Raw genomic sequence first — 19,222 nt, 5'->3', positions numbered from 1 at the left:
CACCATTAGCAATAGACAGCTGTTCAGGCACTCTGGCAATCTCCATGGTCCTCTGCCCCAAAGGACAGCTGACCCACCGCAAGTCCACACCATCTTCTTAGTGTTGGCCATCTTTTATGAATGCATTGACAATATAATTTTATGTTCGCCAGATATATGGTACATCGAGGAATATTGCTTTTCACTGCGGCTGTGAAATCCAGTGCTCCTTCACATGTGTTCTGTGCCAACATGAGTTACTTATACATACGAGACATGGAAGTCCTCTGTCCTTCATCCCTCGCATCCCTTAATACTCCAAATGTTCCCATACACCATTCATGCCACTTTGTGCTCCTCACTCATCCTCTTTGGATCTTGATTATTGGTTTCCATCTCATTTATCTTCCCAAGAAATTCCAATTCAGTAGCAGCGGTTTTTTTTGATGATCACTAAAAAAATAAGAATATTGGGGGGTAATTCATAATTGTTTCTAGACCATCTGTTAATTCTGTGAGAAGCGGCTCAATCTGCCAACTAGAACCTAAAGTCACTGAAAGCAGACAAAGGTCCCATGTTGGACGTGGCAACAGTCCCATGAGTGAGCAATGTAAAGATAAGCAAATTCACAGGAATCAAGTGACACGTTCTAAGTTGCTACAGGCCTGTGCCCACTTATGTTATTCAAATGATCCCTTCCCTGGTACTTGGGATGTGGTTGCCAGCAGGTTAATGTGGTAAGTCAAGGTTTTGCCTGCTTGTATTTCCACTAGTGCAGCAGTTCCTTGGAATTTGCTCTCTGGAATTTAAATTCATCAATTTAACTCCAGCAGTCATATTGTAAACTAATCAGAGCGGCCAGCCCAAGGGACAGGTTCATTATTGTTGAAATTAATTTGATAGCTAGATTAGGATTTGTAACTTGGATTGTATCCAACAATCGAAAGTGAAACCAGGAGGAAACTACTTTCTGTCAGGTTGGATTTTCCTTCTTAATGGTTTCCATTTGGCTGGATTGGGACACTGAAAAGTGCAAAGCACAGCATCAAGTGTGTTAGTGTGGTGTGTCAGAAGTAGTGAATTCCGATCCCATCAAGAATAAATTTGAAACTGAACTCAAAAATTTGGTACTATGTGGGACTAATACAAGAAAGGTGATGACATACACTGTTTCTGAAAACCTAATTGATTCACTAATGCTGCTCAAGGAAGGGAATCAGCCGCAAATCTCTCTCCCACCCTACCCTCCAGTTTGGCCTAATTGGAACTCGAGCCCACATGGAACAACATGTGCAGCTAACAGCTAACACACAAGATGTAATCGAGTAAGACTGTCAGTTGTAAAAACAACCAATAGAAGAAGCCTACCACCTTCTAAGGGCGATTTGGTTTAGGCAATAAATTGATCATACTGACATTCCAAAAACAAATACAAAAATACTTTTCCAACCAGCTTTGAGTAACCTTTCTTGTATTATGCAGGCAGCAGTTTGACATTGTATAAAGAAAGTAATTCATGCTCTCTTCAGATGGGTCTTGTACTCTTATTGCCTCCTTCATGGAAACTGTGAAATAAAAAGTGAACAATCCAATTCTAAAGACTGACAGAGTTCCCAAAGGTGCAAGAAGCAATTGACAAGATGCACGTGGCTCTCAAAACTCCGTATGTCATCCTCCTCACTTTCATGAATGAGAGGTTTTTATTCAATTGACATACAGCTAGCACATAATGTCAGTCACCTTGTACTGCACATTAATGCTGCTATCCTGGAAAGTATCATGATGCTTTCATTGTGTCCCAATCTATCATAACAGCTCGGATGATACAAAAACACATATCAGGATGGTTGATTGAGGATCAGGGTTATTTTCTACAGCCACAGCTGATGGGTTCAGTCTGCAGACAAAAGGGAAAAACCAATATAATGAGGTCTATGACACTGTAGGAACCAGGAAGAGAAGACCAATGGCATTCTGAAATCTTATTTTAGTTGTTTAGATAAATCTGGTGGAGCCCATGCAGAAACATGAGAATGATTGTGGGATTCTGCATGTTGCTTAACATTGTTTGAAAATAGGATTTCTCTTTTCTGGAGCTGATAAGACAATAATAACAATGGAAAAGGCATGCAAATAATTGCTTGGGAGTATGGAACTTGAGTATTGCTAAAAAAAGGGATATGCTGTTGAAGGTTTTCATCTTGATCTCATCAGCTTTTGTGGAAAAATGTCAAACTTCAAAGGGAGGAACAATTTATACTGCATGAAAAGAGAATACTGATTGGTTGGCACTGACTCTGATTGATTGAAGCATTACCATGAAGAATGCACCAGGGAATTTTGGTCCACTTGCTTTTGTTTAACTCAAAAAGTACAATGCCTGGATGTGTTCCTTTTGCCTGCAGAGTACAGGACCCTACATGTGAATATATGTAGCTTCTAGCAAGTATAAGTGAGCCAAATTGTGAACCTGACTGATAATTCTAAATTGGTTGGGAGTGTAATTGTTAACAAACTCAGAATTGTATAACTAGTGCTGTCCAAACATGGAATCACATCTAATAATATGTTCTATGTTTTGCAAGCATGAGCTGATTGAGTACAGTTAGTACTTGGCCAATTATGAATAGCCAAAGGGATGTGCTGTTTGATGTGATTTGCCAATTATTTGGATGTTCATCCTGTGTACCTGGCATTGAATTGGCTCTGAACTTCATATTCCACATTATTCCTTTGTTTGGTAGACAGAACGTTGTTCTGACTTGACAGCAGCATCTTGCTGGTGGAAAATATCACATTTTTTTTGCTACTGCATGGTAGCAATGTTAAACTGCTAGCTTCACCCGTTGTTCACTTTTTGAGATACTTTAGCCTTCCAGAGTAATTTGAGGTAGACTTGGCACTTTCAGGTTTGAAAGTGGCAGCTTTTGACACATTTGTGAGCGTATATGATACACAATAAGCAATGATCTCCCATTATCAATTATCCCTCAGGATAGCTTTGAAGTGGGCCATTTCACAGCTGAGGCTGCAAGGTGAGCAAATGGATTGGGTCCTATTTGTAAGATTGCTGTTAAAACCGATCTTATATCTTGTGTTATGATTGATATGGTCCACTAGTCATTGGGACATGGTCTCTTACTGAGCATCACACTGGTACTGAAATGAGCACGTTTCTCATGGAAACTGATGCAAATGTTAGTGAGAGCTTGGCCTAGAGGGGATCCATGGCAACCCTGTCTATAAATTTGAGTAACAGGTGAATCTTTCTATTTCATGTTGCTACTATGCAGTAGCAGCAAGATTGGTATTTCCAGGAACAAGCCAAAAGGATGTTCTGCTTATCACCCAAATGAGAATTGTACATGAATTTCAGTGCCAGTGTGATGGCTGGTATCTAAGCCATATGCAACAGGGACTAATGAATCATATCAAACAGCATGTTCTTTTAGCTGTTTGCAATAGGCAGATTACTGATTGTACACAGCCAGCTCATGTTTGTAAAATACAAAACGTATGCTGGAATTCTACCACCCCGCCCGCCATGGAATCGTTGACCTCGGATGGGATTTTCCAGCCTCTGGTTGAGCGAGGCTGTAAAATCCCGCCCTGTAGTATCTAATGTTGGATGTGATTCCGTGATTGGACAGCACTTGCTGAAAAATCCCAAGTGTGCCAAGATTAAAGTAACAACCAATTTAAGATTGCTGGTGAGCTTGCAATGTGGTTCAACCATGCTTGCTGGAAGCAATGTATATTCATAGTTAGAAGGCTGTGCTCAGTAGGCAAAAGAATCATTTTTTTATTTGACTCATTATTGTCACATGCATTGGGATATAGTGAAAAGTTATTGTTTCCTGTGCATTATAAATTCAAAACATATCATTTATAGAGCATGAAAGGGAAAAAGAAAAGTTAGGCTGCAGAATATAGTATTGCAGTTACAGATAGATTGAAGAGAAAGATCAGCATAATGTACAATAGATCCATTCAAAAGTTTGATGACAACTGGGAAGAAACTGTTCTTGAGCCATTAGGCACGTGTTCTCAGATTTTTGTATCTTTTCACTGATGGAAGAAGGTGGAAGAGAGAACGTCCTGGGTGCATAGGGTCCTTGATTATGCTGGTTGCTTTTCCAAAGCAGTAGGAAGTGTAGACAGTGTTAATGGATGGGAGGCTGGTGTGTGTGATGGAGTGGGCTATGTTCACAACGCTTTGCAGTTTCTTGCAGTGTTGGTCAGAGTAGGAGCCATACCAAGCTGTGGTGCATCTGGTAGGGATGCTTTCTATGCTGCATCAGTAAAAATTTCTGAAAATTGTAGCAGACATGCTGAATTTTCTTAGCCTCCTGAGAAAGGAGAGGTATTGGTGGGCTTTCTTAATTATAACGTTGGCGTGGAGGGACCAGGACAGATTGTTGGTGATCTGGACACCCAGAAACTTGACCATTTCCACTTCAACATCATTGATGTAGACAGGGGCATGTCTTCCACTACGTTTCCTGAAGTCTCTGACTATCTGCTTCATTTTACTGACATTGAGGGAGAGATTGCACCAATTCATCAGATTCTCTATCACTTTCCTGTACTACACCTTATTTGAGATCCAACCCATATATATTCCAACCCATTACGGTGATAAGAACATAAGAACATAAGAAATAGGAGCAGGAGTAGGCCATCTGGCCCTTCGAGCCTGCCCCGCCATTCAATAAGATCATGGCTGATCTGTCGTGGCTCAGTTCCACATTCCCGCCCTCTCCCCATAAATCTTAATCCCCTCGCTTATCAAAAACCCATCAACCCGCGTCTTAAAAATATTTAGCGAGGTAGCCTCCACCACTTCAACGGGCAGAGAATTCCAGAGATTCACCACCCTTTGAGTGAAGAAGTTCCTCCTCAACTCCGTTCTAAACCGCCCCCCACCCTTATCTTGAGGCTGTGCCCCCTAGTCCTACTATCCTTTCTGAGCGGGAAGAGTCTCTCCACCTCTATCCTATCCATCCCATTCATCATCTTACATGTCTCAATGAGATCTCCCCTCATTCTTCTAAACTCTAACGAGTACAAGCCTAGTTCATTCAGCCTCTCCTCATAGCTCAACCCCCTCAACTCCGGTATCAGCCTAGTAAACCTCCTCTGCACTCCCTCCAAGGCCAAAATATCCTTGCGTAAGTGCGGCGACCAAAACTGCACACAGTACTCCAGCTGCGGCCTCACCAGTGCCCTGTACAGCGGCAGCAAGACCTCCCTACTTTCATATTCAATCCCCCTCGCTATGAAGGCCAGCATCCCATTAGCCTTCCTGACCACCTGCTGCACCTGCAGGCTGGGTTTTTGTGACACATGCACAAGGACCCCAAGGTCCCTCTGCACCGTCGCCTGCTGCAGTTTTTCTCCCCGTAAGTAATAGTCCTTCCTACCATTATTCCTACCAAAGTGGACCACCTCACACTTGCCAACGTTAAATTCCATTTGCCAGTTCCTGGCCCATTCGCCCAGCCTATCTAAATCCTTCTGCAGACTCTCCACACCCTCCGCGCAATTTGCCGTTCCACCAATCTTGGTGTCATCAGCAAATTTCGACACCATACACTCGGTTCCCTCCTCCAGATCATCTATATAAATGGTAAATAGCTGAGGCCCCAGCACCGACCCCTGGGGCACTCCACTAGTCACCAACCGCCAATCCGAATAGCACCCATTGACCCCCACTCTCTGCCTCCTATTTGACAGCAGCAAACTTGAAAATAGAGTTGGAGCAGAATTTGGCTACACAGTCATAAGTGTATAAGGAGTATAGTAAGAGGCTGAGGACAGAGCCTTGTGGAACTTGGGTATGGAGGATAATCATGGAGGATGTGGTATTACCTATCCTTACTGATTGCAGTCTGTGGGTCAGGAAATTGAGAATCCAGTCAGAGAGGGAGGAGCTGAGCCTTAGGCCCCAGAGTTTGGAGATGAATTTTGTTGGGATAATGGTGAGGTATTCTGCCTTTTTGAATTAAACAATAGCATGGCGTTCTCCAGCACATTCTCCATGGCAATGTCCCAACCAATCAGAGTTGACATGCCAACCAATTAGCACCCTTTTTTCACGCAGTATAAGTTGTTGCTCCCTTTGAAATTTGTCATTCTGTCCTGATAAATGCAAGACATAAAGCTTCAACAACAGGACAATGTCTATTTTTTTCATCAATAGAGAAGCATTCTGTCACAACATCAGAAGAGAGTTACACAGGATAGATAAGAGCTGGAGTAAGACAGCAAACAGTCTCTGATACAAAAAAATCATGATTTTACATGCCATATCCAAATGAACTGATTTGCAATTATCCTCAGAAAGAATTCTGAATCAATTTGGTCAAAGAATTTTTTGAGGTGACACAGTGGCACAATGGCTAGCACAGCTGCCTCATAGTGCCAGAGACTCAGCCTTGGGCGACTGTTTGGCTTGCATGTTCTCCCTGTGTTTGCATGCGTTCCCTCTGGGTGTTCTGGTTTTCTCCCACAGTCCAGAAATGTGTAGGTTAGGTGGATTGGCCATGCTAAATGCACAGGTTTGCAGGGATAAGGTGGGAAATGGGTCTGGGTAAAATGCTCTTTCGGAAAGTTGGTGCAAAACTCGAAGGGCCGAATGGCCTCCTTCTGCACTGTGAGGGGTTTTATGATTCTAATTTTTATTTTTCGGAACAAATTTGGAAAAAGCTTACAATGATTTCAACATTCCAACTGCAACGATTTCTCATCATTGTATCACTCTTTATGTCAGTAAATTATTTCTTCCAGGGTTTGGGTGAGGCTGACAGTAATACATTTATTTCAAACTGAAAAGATGGTGGTGGGCTTTCTTCTTGAACCATTGCCCACCTTGTGGTGTGGATACTCCTACAAAGGCATTCTACTGTAAATTTCAGAACATTGACCCAGATTTAATGAAGGAATGATTACACATCATTCTCCTGTAGCCAATATAATGGGGCTAAAGTTGGTTGTGCCAGCATCAAGAATTGTCAACGATTAAGGCCTGAATTACTTTCTCCAAAATGTTAGCTAGAGTGATTTTGCCTTAATCTTAGCTTGATAGGATGCCAAAACTTATCTCCTGTTGTAATTATTTATAACTAAGTGAGTTGTTGAGCCATTTCAGGGAGCCCCCAGTGTTCACTCACATAGGCCACACAGTATAGGAGTGCCAGATTCCCTTTCCTGAAGACATTAAATAACTTTTTTTTACAATAATCCTTATTATTTTCTGTAAGCAGCTCAAACAATAACTAGTTTATGGAATTTAGTCACTCAACTTTCTATGGTGGGATTTGAACCATGGGACTCAGTGAGCCATAATCACGATATAATCTCCACAATACAGAAGAAGGCCATTTGGCCCATTGAGTCTGCACACACTCTTAGAGCATCTTACCCAAGCCCACAGCAGCTCCCACAACCCTATCCCCACTCCAGGCTTATCTCAGACGTTCTTTAGTAGTCAAAGAATTTAGCCAACACTGTCCCCCAAGATTTTAATTGCGTCTGAAAAAGTGGTTTGCTTAGAAAAGCATTAAACTTTCTCTGACTCCCACCTGAACACAGCCAGGTTGATAAACTGACCAGCAAGTTGGAGTGAGAGTCTGATGACAGCAGTGGTGGATTAACTACCATCTGGACCTCTAGGCTGAGCTTTAGTAAGGCCCCCTGACCTTGTCCCCTGCCTCCTGCCCCATCCTTCATTGAATAGAATAAAGTGATGTTAAGTGACTTTAGATAACTTATGTAGTTGTACTATGTATAACGTACTACATGCATAATATCATAAAGTTACATGAATCAATTACAGCCCTTTTATTAATTTATTTTTCGTTTTCTTTACATTTGTATTTTAAAAAGCTTCCGTGCTTTTTGGTTTACAAAAGTGTCGATAACAGCATGTAAATCAACAGATCGGAACATGTCTGATTCAGTGTGCATGAGTGCCAGATGACTAAGTTTCTCATCGCTCATTGTTGAACGCAAATAGATTTTGATCCTCTTCAGTGCCGAAAATGAACGCTCACCTGAACAGTTAGGGATCATTAAGGACAGATAAATTCTAAAGCAAATGTACGTACTTGGATACACCTCATGCAGTCGATCTCTTGCCAGAGCTCATTTTCATAGGCGGTAAATGTGCTCAACAACAATTTTGATGATGGATTCTGCAGTGATGATAGTGGGAGTGATTTAGATGCTGAAGATTTTGATGTTGATATTGGTGAATTATCAGATGATGATTGTGAATTTGATGATACATTGATAGCACTGGAGGCAGTGGTGACAGTCATCATGCTGTGGTGTGGTGCTAATACTATGTTAAGGGTGAATGTTGAAAAAAGTATTATATGTAACTAAGTATGCACTAAAATAAGTATGTATACATGTTATAGCATGACAATAAACTCTTTGTTGCATTTGTTTTGTATTTATTTGCATGTAGTACAAGTCTGGGGATGAAGCTCCTTTATTTATAGGTATTTGTTATATTAATTCACCAATGGAATATAGTTATGAAATTTATTCACCCTTAAAAGGGTTAAACCAATTTTTTTTTGCTCTCAGGCCCCCCCCCCCACTTCCAGGCCCCTAGGCCTAAGCCTACTCAGCCTAATGGTTAATCCACTACTGGATGACAGGAATGATTTCTGGAGGTTGGGGAAGTGATGAGGTATTGGTGGTGCTGGTGGTAGAGGCCCTCGCCTTCACCCTCTCCCTGTAACCCTGTGGTTAATCCACCAAACCTACACAGTGGGGAAATTTACCATGGTCAATCCACCTAACCTGCTCATGTCTTTGGAAGGTTTAACAAAAAGAATTTTATCTGTTCATATGCAAACTCTTTTACTAACATGGCATCCTGCATATATCCTCCTGAAAGTGTGCATCATTGCCAAATGAACCTGCACGCCTTTGGACAGTAAGTGCAATTTACCATGGCTAACCCAGTAAATCCATGCATCTTTGGACTGTCGGAGCAATCCTGAGCACCTGGAGGAATCCTACCCAGACATGGGGAGAATGTGCAAACTCCACACAGACAGTCACCCAAGGTCTGAATCGAACCCAGGTCCCTGGTCCCAGTACTAACCACTGTGCCACCGTGCTGTCACTAGGCTACCATGTTCATCTCCTAATGCACTTGTTATGTGAGGTGCTTCCTGAGTGATGCAATGTTGAGGGGGAAGATTCCTCTGAGAACTGAAATGATTCTTGTCAAAGTAAAACCGCTCAGAGAAATCCTTCAGCGAAATGCTTCCACTTTGCATTCTCTTGCATCATTATGGGGATCCTTCCATCGGTTGCTGGCGCTGGAACACATCTTGAAAGAAGTAAGGTTCCTATTACTGTTGTGTGTGGTGGCAATAATTGCTCCCCCTCTTTATAGTCCACACGTTCAGCTGTGTTACAAGTTGGTGTCATTGTAGGTCAATGAGAATAAAAACTGGGAGAAATGTACATCTGGCGGCTGATTTGCTGTCACCTATTTTACACTATTACACAAAAATAAAAACTTCTCTCAGTTTTTGTAGCATTTTCTGTTTTTATTTAAACTCTATCCCCCTGTGCAGGGAATCAAAAGTGGGCTGTGCTATGGTCCAGTTTTACTGCACATTATATAACTCTGTTATACCATTAAGCAGCTGCAAAAATTGACTTTCTAATAAAAAGATAGTTTTTTATGGCTTTCTAAATTTAAAAAAGATATTTGCAAATTTTTCAAAAATAGCATCAATTGTTAAATTCCAATCAGAAGAAATAAAAATTGTAAATTTTTATATGCACAGTTAAAATTCATAGAATCATAGAATTCCACAGTGCAGAAGGAGGCCATTTGGCCCATCGAGTCTGCACCAATCACAATCCCATCCAGACCCTATCCCCATAACCCTATGCATTTACCATAATTAAGGGACAATTTAGCATGACCAATTTGCCTAAACTGCACATCTTTGGACTATGGGAGGAAACCGGAGCACTGGGAGGAAACCCAAGCAGACATGGGGAGAATGTTCAAACTCCACACAGACAGTGATCCAAGCTAGGAATCAATCCCACATCCCTGGTGCTATGAGGCAGCAGTGCTAACCACAGTGCTACTGTGCCACCCAATTGTTGCCATGCACCTGACATGAACAAATATCAGTATTAAAACGTGAAGGGTTGTTGCATTGCAATAATTGCTATTAAGTGTAATTTACATCAGAGAGTTTCTATTGGCTGTCTGGTAGAAAAGGAGGCAAATATTCTTGTAGGTACTGTATGAGCTGGCTCAAAAGATTTAAAACTCAAGGAGACTAAAGAGCTGAGTGTTTTCCCAGAAATAGCTGAACTGTATACTGCGGTATCTGCAACTCTCCTTCGTGCCAGCTGTGTAGCTTTTTATTAAAACTTTTTCCCTGTTGGTACTGTTTTCAGTCAAGGATCACCACAACAGCCATTACTTCTTATTATCCAAGAGATCACCGCAGCCTGAGATGCAGTGGCAGTCCTGGTCAATGCAAGCTCGCTCAAGAGGAGATCGGGGCAGCAGTATTGGAAGAAGATGAATGAGTGAACCTCCCCCTCATATACCTGCAATGTTTTCACTCACTTAGCACCTTGCCAACACCAAACACCTGGTTCCCCCCTCCCCTCACAATCACCATGTACCCCAGTAGCTGCTATGCTCCACACACTCCAGCTCCCACCCAAGCCCCAAGCCTGTCACATTTCATCATCATCTTAAATGTCAACACTCCCATCTACAATCTGCCTCTCTGTGTCTTGCAGGACAAACTCAACCACAACAAGTGTGAGCAGGCACAGCCATCTGGAGTAATGCCAGAGCTCCAAACCTTCATGCATTTTGTGGAGAGAGTCCTCAAGCTGACTGGGGAGGACAATGCCATGCCTGCATTGCTAGTGAAGTGGGGGCAGTAGAGAAACGGGAGAATCCTCAACATATATGCTGTCATTCCTCAAGTCTCAGGTGAACAACCAATTTTCTCTCTGTGTCCCCTGTAACAGACTGATGCCATGTCCCTTGTCTTGCAGGCCGGCCAGCGGAACAGGCCGGACCGTTTTTATGTCTCCTGGACCCAACGGACCCCAGCCATTCAGAGGGAGACTTTTCCAACTCCACCACTGAAGAGGCGTCACAGCCGTCACACCAGGAGGGCACTGGTGAGGCCGCAGCTGGAGTACTGTGTGCAGTTTTGGTCGCCGCACTTACGCAAGGATATTTTGGCCTTGGAGGGAGTGCAGAGGAGGTTTACTAGGCTGATACTGGAGTTGAGGGGGTTGAGCTATGAGGAGAGGCTGAATAAACTAGGCTTGTACTCGTTAGAGTTTAGAAGAATGAGGGGAGATCTCATTGAGACATATAGGATGATGAATGGGATGGATAGGATAGAGGTGGAGAGACTCTTCCCGCTCAGAAAGGACAGTAGGACTAGAGGGCACAGCCTCAAGATAAGGGGGGGGCAGTTTAGAACAGAGTTGAGGAGGAACTTCTTCACTCAAAGGGTGGTGAATCTCTGGAATTCTCTGCCCGGTGAAGTGGTGGAGGCTGCCTTGCTAAATATATTTAAGACGTGGGTAGATAGGTTTTTGATAGGCAAGGGGATTAAGGGTTATGGGGAGAAGGCGGGAAAGTGGAACTGATCCACTTCAGATCAGCCATGATCTTATTGAATGGCGGGGCAGGCTCGAAGGGCTAGATGGCCTACTCCTGCTCCTATTTCTCATGTTCTTATGTTCACCCGCCAACGTCATCTCAGACAAACAGGCGTGCAAGTCAGCAGGCTGCTTCAACCTCAACTGTACATCTCACTTAGATGTATTGGAAGGGTCAGGAAGTTTAAGAAACTGTAGGCACTTTGTGGGCATGAGTGAATATTGACATTAGTGTTGATAGGTTAACATTTTCTTTTGAATGATTGGCAATAAATTTCACTTTGTTCACTCACAGATCTTCCATCTCATCTGTTCATGCCACCAATCTTGGGGGAACCATCTCGGTCACCCAATGCCTCATCCTTGTGAAGTATGAGAATGGCAATCCCTCCCATCCTCTTGCCAATCCTACTAAAGAAGGACACTCCTTCAACTGTGATATGGACAGGAATCCAGGAAGTAGGACAAGGGTAGCGCTGCTTGCATACCAGCCTTCACAACCCCTTCAAAGCAAAGGGTCATGAAGGAAGGGTAAGACCTGCAAGTGATCCCTCACAACCCCTCTCCCCCTAATCTATTCTGGAACCCCCACCCTTGGCCTTGAGTTGAACATATCTGTGTCCCCCATGTCCTCTCCGGTACCCTTTGAGCAGTGCATTCAGTGGAGAGTGCTGGCTGACTGAGTGCTCATCTCTGAAATCGCCCTTGAGGATGAAGGCACCAGGTTCACGCTTCTGTAGACCTGTTGTAAATGGCGCCTGCGTGACATTCCTGCAGATGGGGAGTGCAGGCTCAAAATCGTCCCCTACGTTTCAAATCTGGATGACGCTTTGTCAGAACATATTGTGGAATTGTGTAGAATCATAGTGCCGTATTTGTGTTAGCATGATACAAATACTTGGTTGTGTAAGATGCGTCTTTGCTGCATTAGCTATCTAAATTGCAATTTAGCTTTTTAATTGAAATATCATTTTCCTGTTGATTCATCTGTAATTTGCATTCATTCTGATCTGTGAAAAAAGTAAGAGTTACAAAGTGTGGAATCTTATTGGTAATTTCCTCATTTGAGGTTCATTCTGAAAATTTGGTTATTTTAGTTTATGGTTCCTCCGTTGGGCTCATAACAGCAGGCAGGTATACTTGGTCTAAATTATAAGACTGGGTTATTAATGATTTTCCTCTAATATTGATGGATTTTACGAGAGAGGTAAGTCAAGACTCTGCACTGGAAGTTGATGACCTTGACAATCCGTATCTTAATTTGTATCCCTACATGCTCACTTGAGTCACAGCCAGCCTGCAATAGGAGTTGCACCCAATCCTATAATGTCCCCTCTTAGCTTGACCACACTTAGCTGAAGGTTATTTGAGTTTTATTGTTCCTTACTATTATGACAATGAATGATTTGCTGGTGTGGTGAAATGGCGAGAAGGATAAAATAATTTGTTTAACCTGGTTGACAAAGCAATCAGTCCCTTTCATCCTCGTCTTTTTTACTTAAGGAATGCAAATCAGACAGCATTTCAATGCAAAGCTGAGATAAAAAGTCGCATATAAAGTGAAAGCAAAAGGAAACTTCAAATAAATATGCAAACTAAAACAGAAACTTTATACCAATCTAATTCTGAAAGGTATTTTTCTGATGCTGAGTCTCACTAAAAATGTTAAGTATTTTCTAACTTCTACTTGATTTGCTCATTTTCTCATTTTGTCTCAGACAGAGGCAGAAAATGCAAGAGAAGGGAAATCTAGTTGTTTGAGTTGGTTGCAACTACACAGCAGAAATTCTACATATCAAGGTAGTTCAAAGAAGATAGTTCAGAAGGCATGCAGCATGAGGATTTTTCATTAATGCTGTAATAAAGTAAGTGAAATTTTCATTCAGTGTGCAAAACACAAATAAACTGATTTTTCAACAGCCATGTTTGTTTCATCTTGTATTCGAGGTCTAGATGGAGTTCTTTAGAGTTTGATTTGTTGCCCTAAAAAGACTGCTTAAATTATATTTATTTACAGCTCTATGTACACCTCAGTAACTTTACATGAATTAAGGTTTCTCCTTCCTGTTACTTAGTCATTTAACATTACATCTTGGTTCCATCCGCATTAGGTGTTTCTGATGTTAACCCTTTACTCTACACCTCCCCCCAAGTCTTTGTCCCAATTGTGTACAGACTCCTACAACTATCCCCAAAGTCCCATACTTCACAGGGTTAGTCTCTGAGGTGCTTTGACCAATCTCCCCAATCTGGTTCTGATCTCACTCTGAGGCTGGCATGATCGTCCTTCTCCTTGGTGGCTTCAGAGTTTTGTCTTGTTTCTGATTCCTTGTCTCCATCTGGCTCTGAACTGTAAGCTCAAGTTTCTATTGGCTTCCTTTCCAAGGCTTTTCATTTCCTTCTTCTATTTTCTTGGTCCATTTTGATTCCATAAGATCTCAGCTGTGGAGCTTTTTCTATTATTAATGTCTTCTTGATCTCGTATCCACACTTTCTCCCTGGCCTGTAACAATTTCAAGTCTTGTGCTCAGTCCCTGAAATTGAAGGTACGAGCTTGGTTGTGGCCTTGTTGCTTGTTATGCTTTCTAACTCTCTTGTCTGAGGACATATTAAGTTGTCATTTTTTGCAGTAGAGTTTTAAGTTGCATTTGCAGCCATCTTCCTGTCAACAATGCTTGTGATGAGAATACATTTTGTAGTGATGAGATTCTGTAGCAAAAGTTGATATTTTCAAGGTTTTTTTGTCATCAATTCCTCGATTGTTTGAGCTCCTGCTTCTCCATTCGACTCAGGATATCTCAGCAAGATACATGAAACTATGGGCAGGATTTTCTGACCACGCTCGCCCCAAAATCAGAAAATCCTGCCTGAGTTCAATGGACCTTTACGTGGTCTGCACCCCGCACCCCCACCCCCTGACCCACTGTGATTTCCATGGTAGGCAGGAAAAGTTTGCCCTATATTCCTGCAATTCATTTGCAAACTGAAGACACCACAATGTCCAGGATGCCATTTGGCATGAAGACTCTCTTCACTGATTGAATGACTGTCTCAGCCGTGATGCTGCATTCATTAGGGGTAATAATGAATAATAATTATAAATGCTTTTCCTTTAACCACAGGGGATAGAGGAGAGCCGGTGGATGTGGTCTTTCTGGATTTTCAGAAGGCGTTTGACAAGGTACCTCACAAGAGGTTATTGCAGAAGGTCAGGGGACATGGAGTTGGGGGTAGGGTGTTAGCGTGGATAGAGGATTGGTTGTCAAATAGGAGGCAGAGAGTGGGGGTCAATGGGTGCTATTCGGATTGGCGGTTGGTGACTAGTGGGGTGCCCCAGGGGTCGGTGCTGGGGCCTCAGCTATTTACCATTTATATAGATGATCTGGAGGAGGGAACCGAGTGCAGGGTGTCGAAATTTGCTGATGACACCAAGATTGGGGAAAGGCAAATTGTGCGGAGGGTGTGGAGAGTCTGCAGAAGGATCTAGATAGGCTGGGCGAATGGGCCAGGAAATGGCAAATGGAATTTAATGTTGGCAAGTGTGAGGTGGTCCACTTTGGTAGGAAGAATGGTAGGAAGGACTATTACCTACGTGGCGAAAAACTGCAGCAGGCGACGGTGCAGAGGGACCTCGGGGTCCTTGTGCATGAGTCGCAAAAACCCAGCTTGCAGGTGCAGCAGGTGGTCAGGAAGGCGAATGGGATGCTGGCCTTCATAGCGAGGGGGATTGAATATAAAAGTAGGGAGGTCTTGCTGCAGCTGTATAGGGCATTGGTGAGGCCGCAGCTGGAGTACTGTGTGCAGTTTTGGGCGCCGCACCTGCGCAAGGATATTTTGGCCCTGGAGGGAGTGCAGAGGAGGTTTACTAGGCTGATACCGGAGTTGAGGGGATTGAGCTATGAGGAGAGGCTGAATAAACTAGGCTTGTACTCGTTAGAGTTTAGAAGAATGAGGGGAGATCTCATTGAGACGTATAAGATGATGAATGGGATGGATAGGATAGAGGTGGAGAGACTCTTCCCGCTCAAAAAAGACAGTAGGACTAGGGGGCACAGCCTCAAGATAAAGGGGAGGCGGTTTAGAACGGAGTTGAGGAGGAACTTCTTCACTCAAAGGGTGGTGAATCTCTGGAATTCTCTGCCCGTTGAAGTGGTGGAGGCTGCCTCACTAAATATTTTTAAGAAGCGGGTTGATGGGTTCTTGATAAGAGAGGGGATTAAGGGTTATGGGGAGAGGGCGGGAAAGTGGAACTGAGCCACAACAGATCAGCCATGATCTTATTGAATGGCGGGGCAGGCTCGAAGGGCTAGATGGCCTACTCCTGCTCCTATTTCTTATGTTCTTATGTTCTAAATTAATTCCCTGGCACTCCCATAGCCTTGGTGGAAAAGTGAAGGATGGCAGTGGTTCACTCTGCAGCTCACTATATTTACTACACACACAAGGCAATTTGAGATTAGTCCTTCAATAGAACGACTATTGCCTGGATACCAATGGTTGAATCCCCAATGCAGATGCTGGTGGCTTGGAAACATCATGTTAATTAGTGTATATGCCTATTACTGCTATTGTTTTCTGATGTATAACCAACTTCCTAATCAGGGCAGTAATTTGCCTTCAATTCCATAGGCTTCAACTTCATCCAACTGTCCCTTTGGGAATTTATCAAGCATGACTTAACCTTTATAAATCCATCGCTGGTCAGCTGAAAACTTTATTGGTGTTTAGTCACTCTATTCCTGCAAGCAGGAATCCTCTGATTGCATCTCATTCTGGAATGATATTCAGTTCTGAAACCTGGTGATGGTTTCTTTCATGTGTACAGCCAGAGACATGTCTATGGCACTACAGGTGGTTGACTGTACAGTGGGACAGGATGAAAAGCAATGAGGATAGGGAATTTAATAGTAAGGGAAACAGTTAGGTGTTTTTGCAGTGACACAATCAAGTCTGCACTGACCACAATCCCAACCAGGCCCTATCCCCATAATCCCATGCATTGACGCTAGCTAGTCCCCCTGACACTAAGGTGCAATTTAGCATGGCCAATCCACCTAACCCCCACATCTTTGGACTGTAGGAGAAAACTGGAGGAAACCCATGCAGATGCAGGGAGAATGTACAAACTCCACACAGACAGTGACCCAAACTGGGATTTGTACCCGGGACTCTGACATTGTGAGTCAGCAGTGCTAACCACTGTGTCACCATGCCGCCCTGTCCTAGGATGATATGTTGCCCCCTAGGTGCTAGGTTCACGGAAATCACTGAGTGGCTGCGGAACATTCTGAAGGTGAAGGTGAACAGCTGGAAGTTTTGGCCTTTTGTGGTAGCAATGACATCAGTAGAAAAAAGGATGGTATCCTGCAAATCGATTTTGAGCATAGAAATAGCTGGGAGATATGTTGCTGAAAAGATGGTGCAGAAGGGAGGGCTGGTTCTAGTAATGTTGGGGCTTGTACAGGCTGGTTAGATATAACTCAATAGGGGGGGCGATGGCCTTGTGGTATTATCACTAGACTATTAATCCAGAAGCTCAGCGAATGTTCTGGGGACCCGAGTTTGAATCCCACCATGGCAGATAGTGGAATTTAAATTCAATAAAAAATATCTGGAATTAAGAATCTACTGATGACCATGAAACTATTGTCGATTGTCAGAAAAACCTATCTGGTTCACTAATGTCCTTTAGAGAAGGAAATCTGCCGTCCTTACCTGCGCTGACCTACATGTGACTCCAGAACTGCAGCAATGTGGTTGACTCTCAACTGCCCTCCAAGGGCAACTGGGAATGGGCAATAAATGCTGGCCATCCAGCAATGCCCATGATGCACAAATGAATAAATAAAAAAGAAATGTGACCGATGTCTTAAATGGGTGGTATGCTACGGCTGTGGTAAAGGGATTATACTAATTAGGTAAGGGGTGGGACTCAGGAGGCTGCATTAGTAAGGGAGAAGCAAGGCATACAAAGGATTGGGAGTGAAAAATTATATTAGAGTAAGCAATAGAAAGGCATTATGTGGGTCAGACTGAGGGGGAATACAACAAGATCTAATTCAGGATTTAGCTCTTAGATGTACTTGCATCGAGTGTAGTAAATAACTTGTTGTGCTGCAGGCACAAATCACCCACAAGAGTATAAAATTTTAGCAATAATGGAGATCAGGTTCAAAGAAGAACAGAATGGTATTAAGTATTCCTGGACAAAAGGTGCTAGAGAGAGAGGGTGACCCAGAGGAGTAAAAAGCAGAGCTTATTCGATTTGAGTTAAGAAGCAATTGCTGTCTCATTACACGACTAGGCATATTTCATAGTGGGGAAGATATAGAGGAGAGTTTTCTTTGATTACCCAATGAAACTGGCAGTATTATGGATCTGATTCTGGGGAGGGAGTTGCATCATGTGGATCGAATGTCAGTACAGTAACACTGGGGGGATGGTGACCATAAATTCATAATGATTAGACGAGCTTTGGAAAAGGAGAAAGAGCAATCTGGATAAAAGTATATAACTGAAGGAGACACATTTCAGTGGGTTGAAAATGGGCAGGATATTGGGATGAAGAATTAGTAGGCACAACTGCAATGGAACAATGGGCTGCATTTAAAGTAGAGATGATTCAGCTACAGTCTGGGTACATACTCACAAGGGGAAAAGGTAAGTCAATCAAAGTTAGGGCTTCCTAGATGATGAAAGTGAAAAAGAGTACGATGAAACAGAAAAAGAGTGTGTATAATAGATCTTAGGTTGATAATACAAGTGAGAACTTGGCTGAACGTTCAGAAAGTTCAGAAGGGAAATGAGAAAAGAAAGAGGAGAAGCACAATATTAGTATAGACAAGACTGACAGCTAGTATAAAAGGGAATCCAGAAGTATTCTATGAGCAGATAAATAGCAAAAGGGTAGCAAGAGAGCACGTGGGGTCTATTTTTGGCCAGCGCAGATGAAATAGGCTAAATTGCCTCTTTCTGTACTGTAACAACTCTATGGTTCTATTAATAATCTAAAAGGTGTTCCGCACATGGAGGAGAGAGCATGGCTGAAGTACTAAAAAAAGAACTTTGCATCCGTCATGACTAAGCAAGAAAATACTGCTAAAATCAGTAAAGGTAGAGGCTGCCCTCAACTATACTCCTGGTGACTCTCGCACGGTGTTAGAAAAAATGAAAATAATCAAAATCCTGTTTCCTGAATATTACTGTACTGACATTTGATCCATGTGATGTACCTCATTTCCCTAGAACCAAACCTAGCAGCAAGGCTCCTGGAGATGATGCAAGCAAAACTGAGATCTACAAGAACAGTAAAAAGTCTGACAACACCAGGTTTTAGTCCAACCTATTTATTTGATAATATACTCACTAGCTTTCGGGGTTACCCCCTTCGTCAGGTGAATGGAGAGTTCTGGCCTCTGTCTGAGGCCAGAACTCCCCATTCACCTGACGAAGGGGGTAACCCCGAAAGCTAGTGAGTATATTATCAAATAAATAGGTTGGACTAAAACCTGGTGTTGTCAGACTTTTTACTGTGTTTACGCCAGTCCAACGCCG

This window comes from Carcharhinus amblyrhynchos, chromosome 8 (genome assembly GCF_965287045.1).
Source record: "Carcharhinus amblyrhynchos chromosome 8, sCarAmb.v2.hapA, whole genome shotgun sequence".
NCBI lineage: Eukaryota > Metazoa > Chordata > Chondrichthyes > Carcharhiniformes > Carcharhinidae > Carcharhinus > Carcharhinus amblyrhynchos.
Note: the sequence above shows the minus strand (reverse complement) of the source record.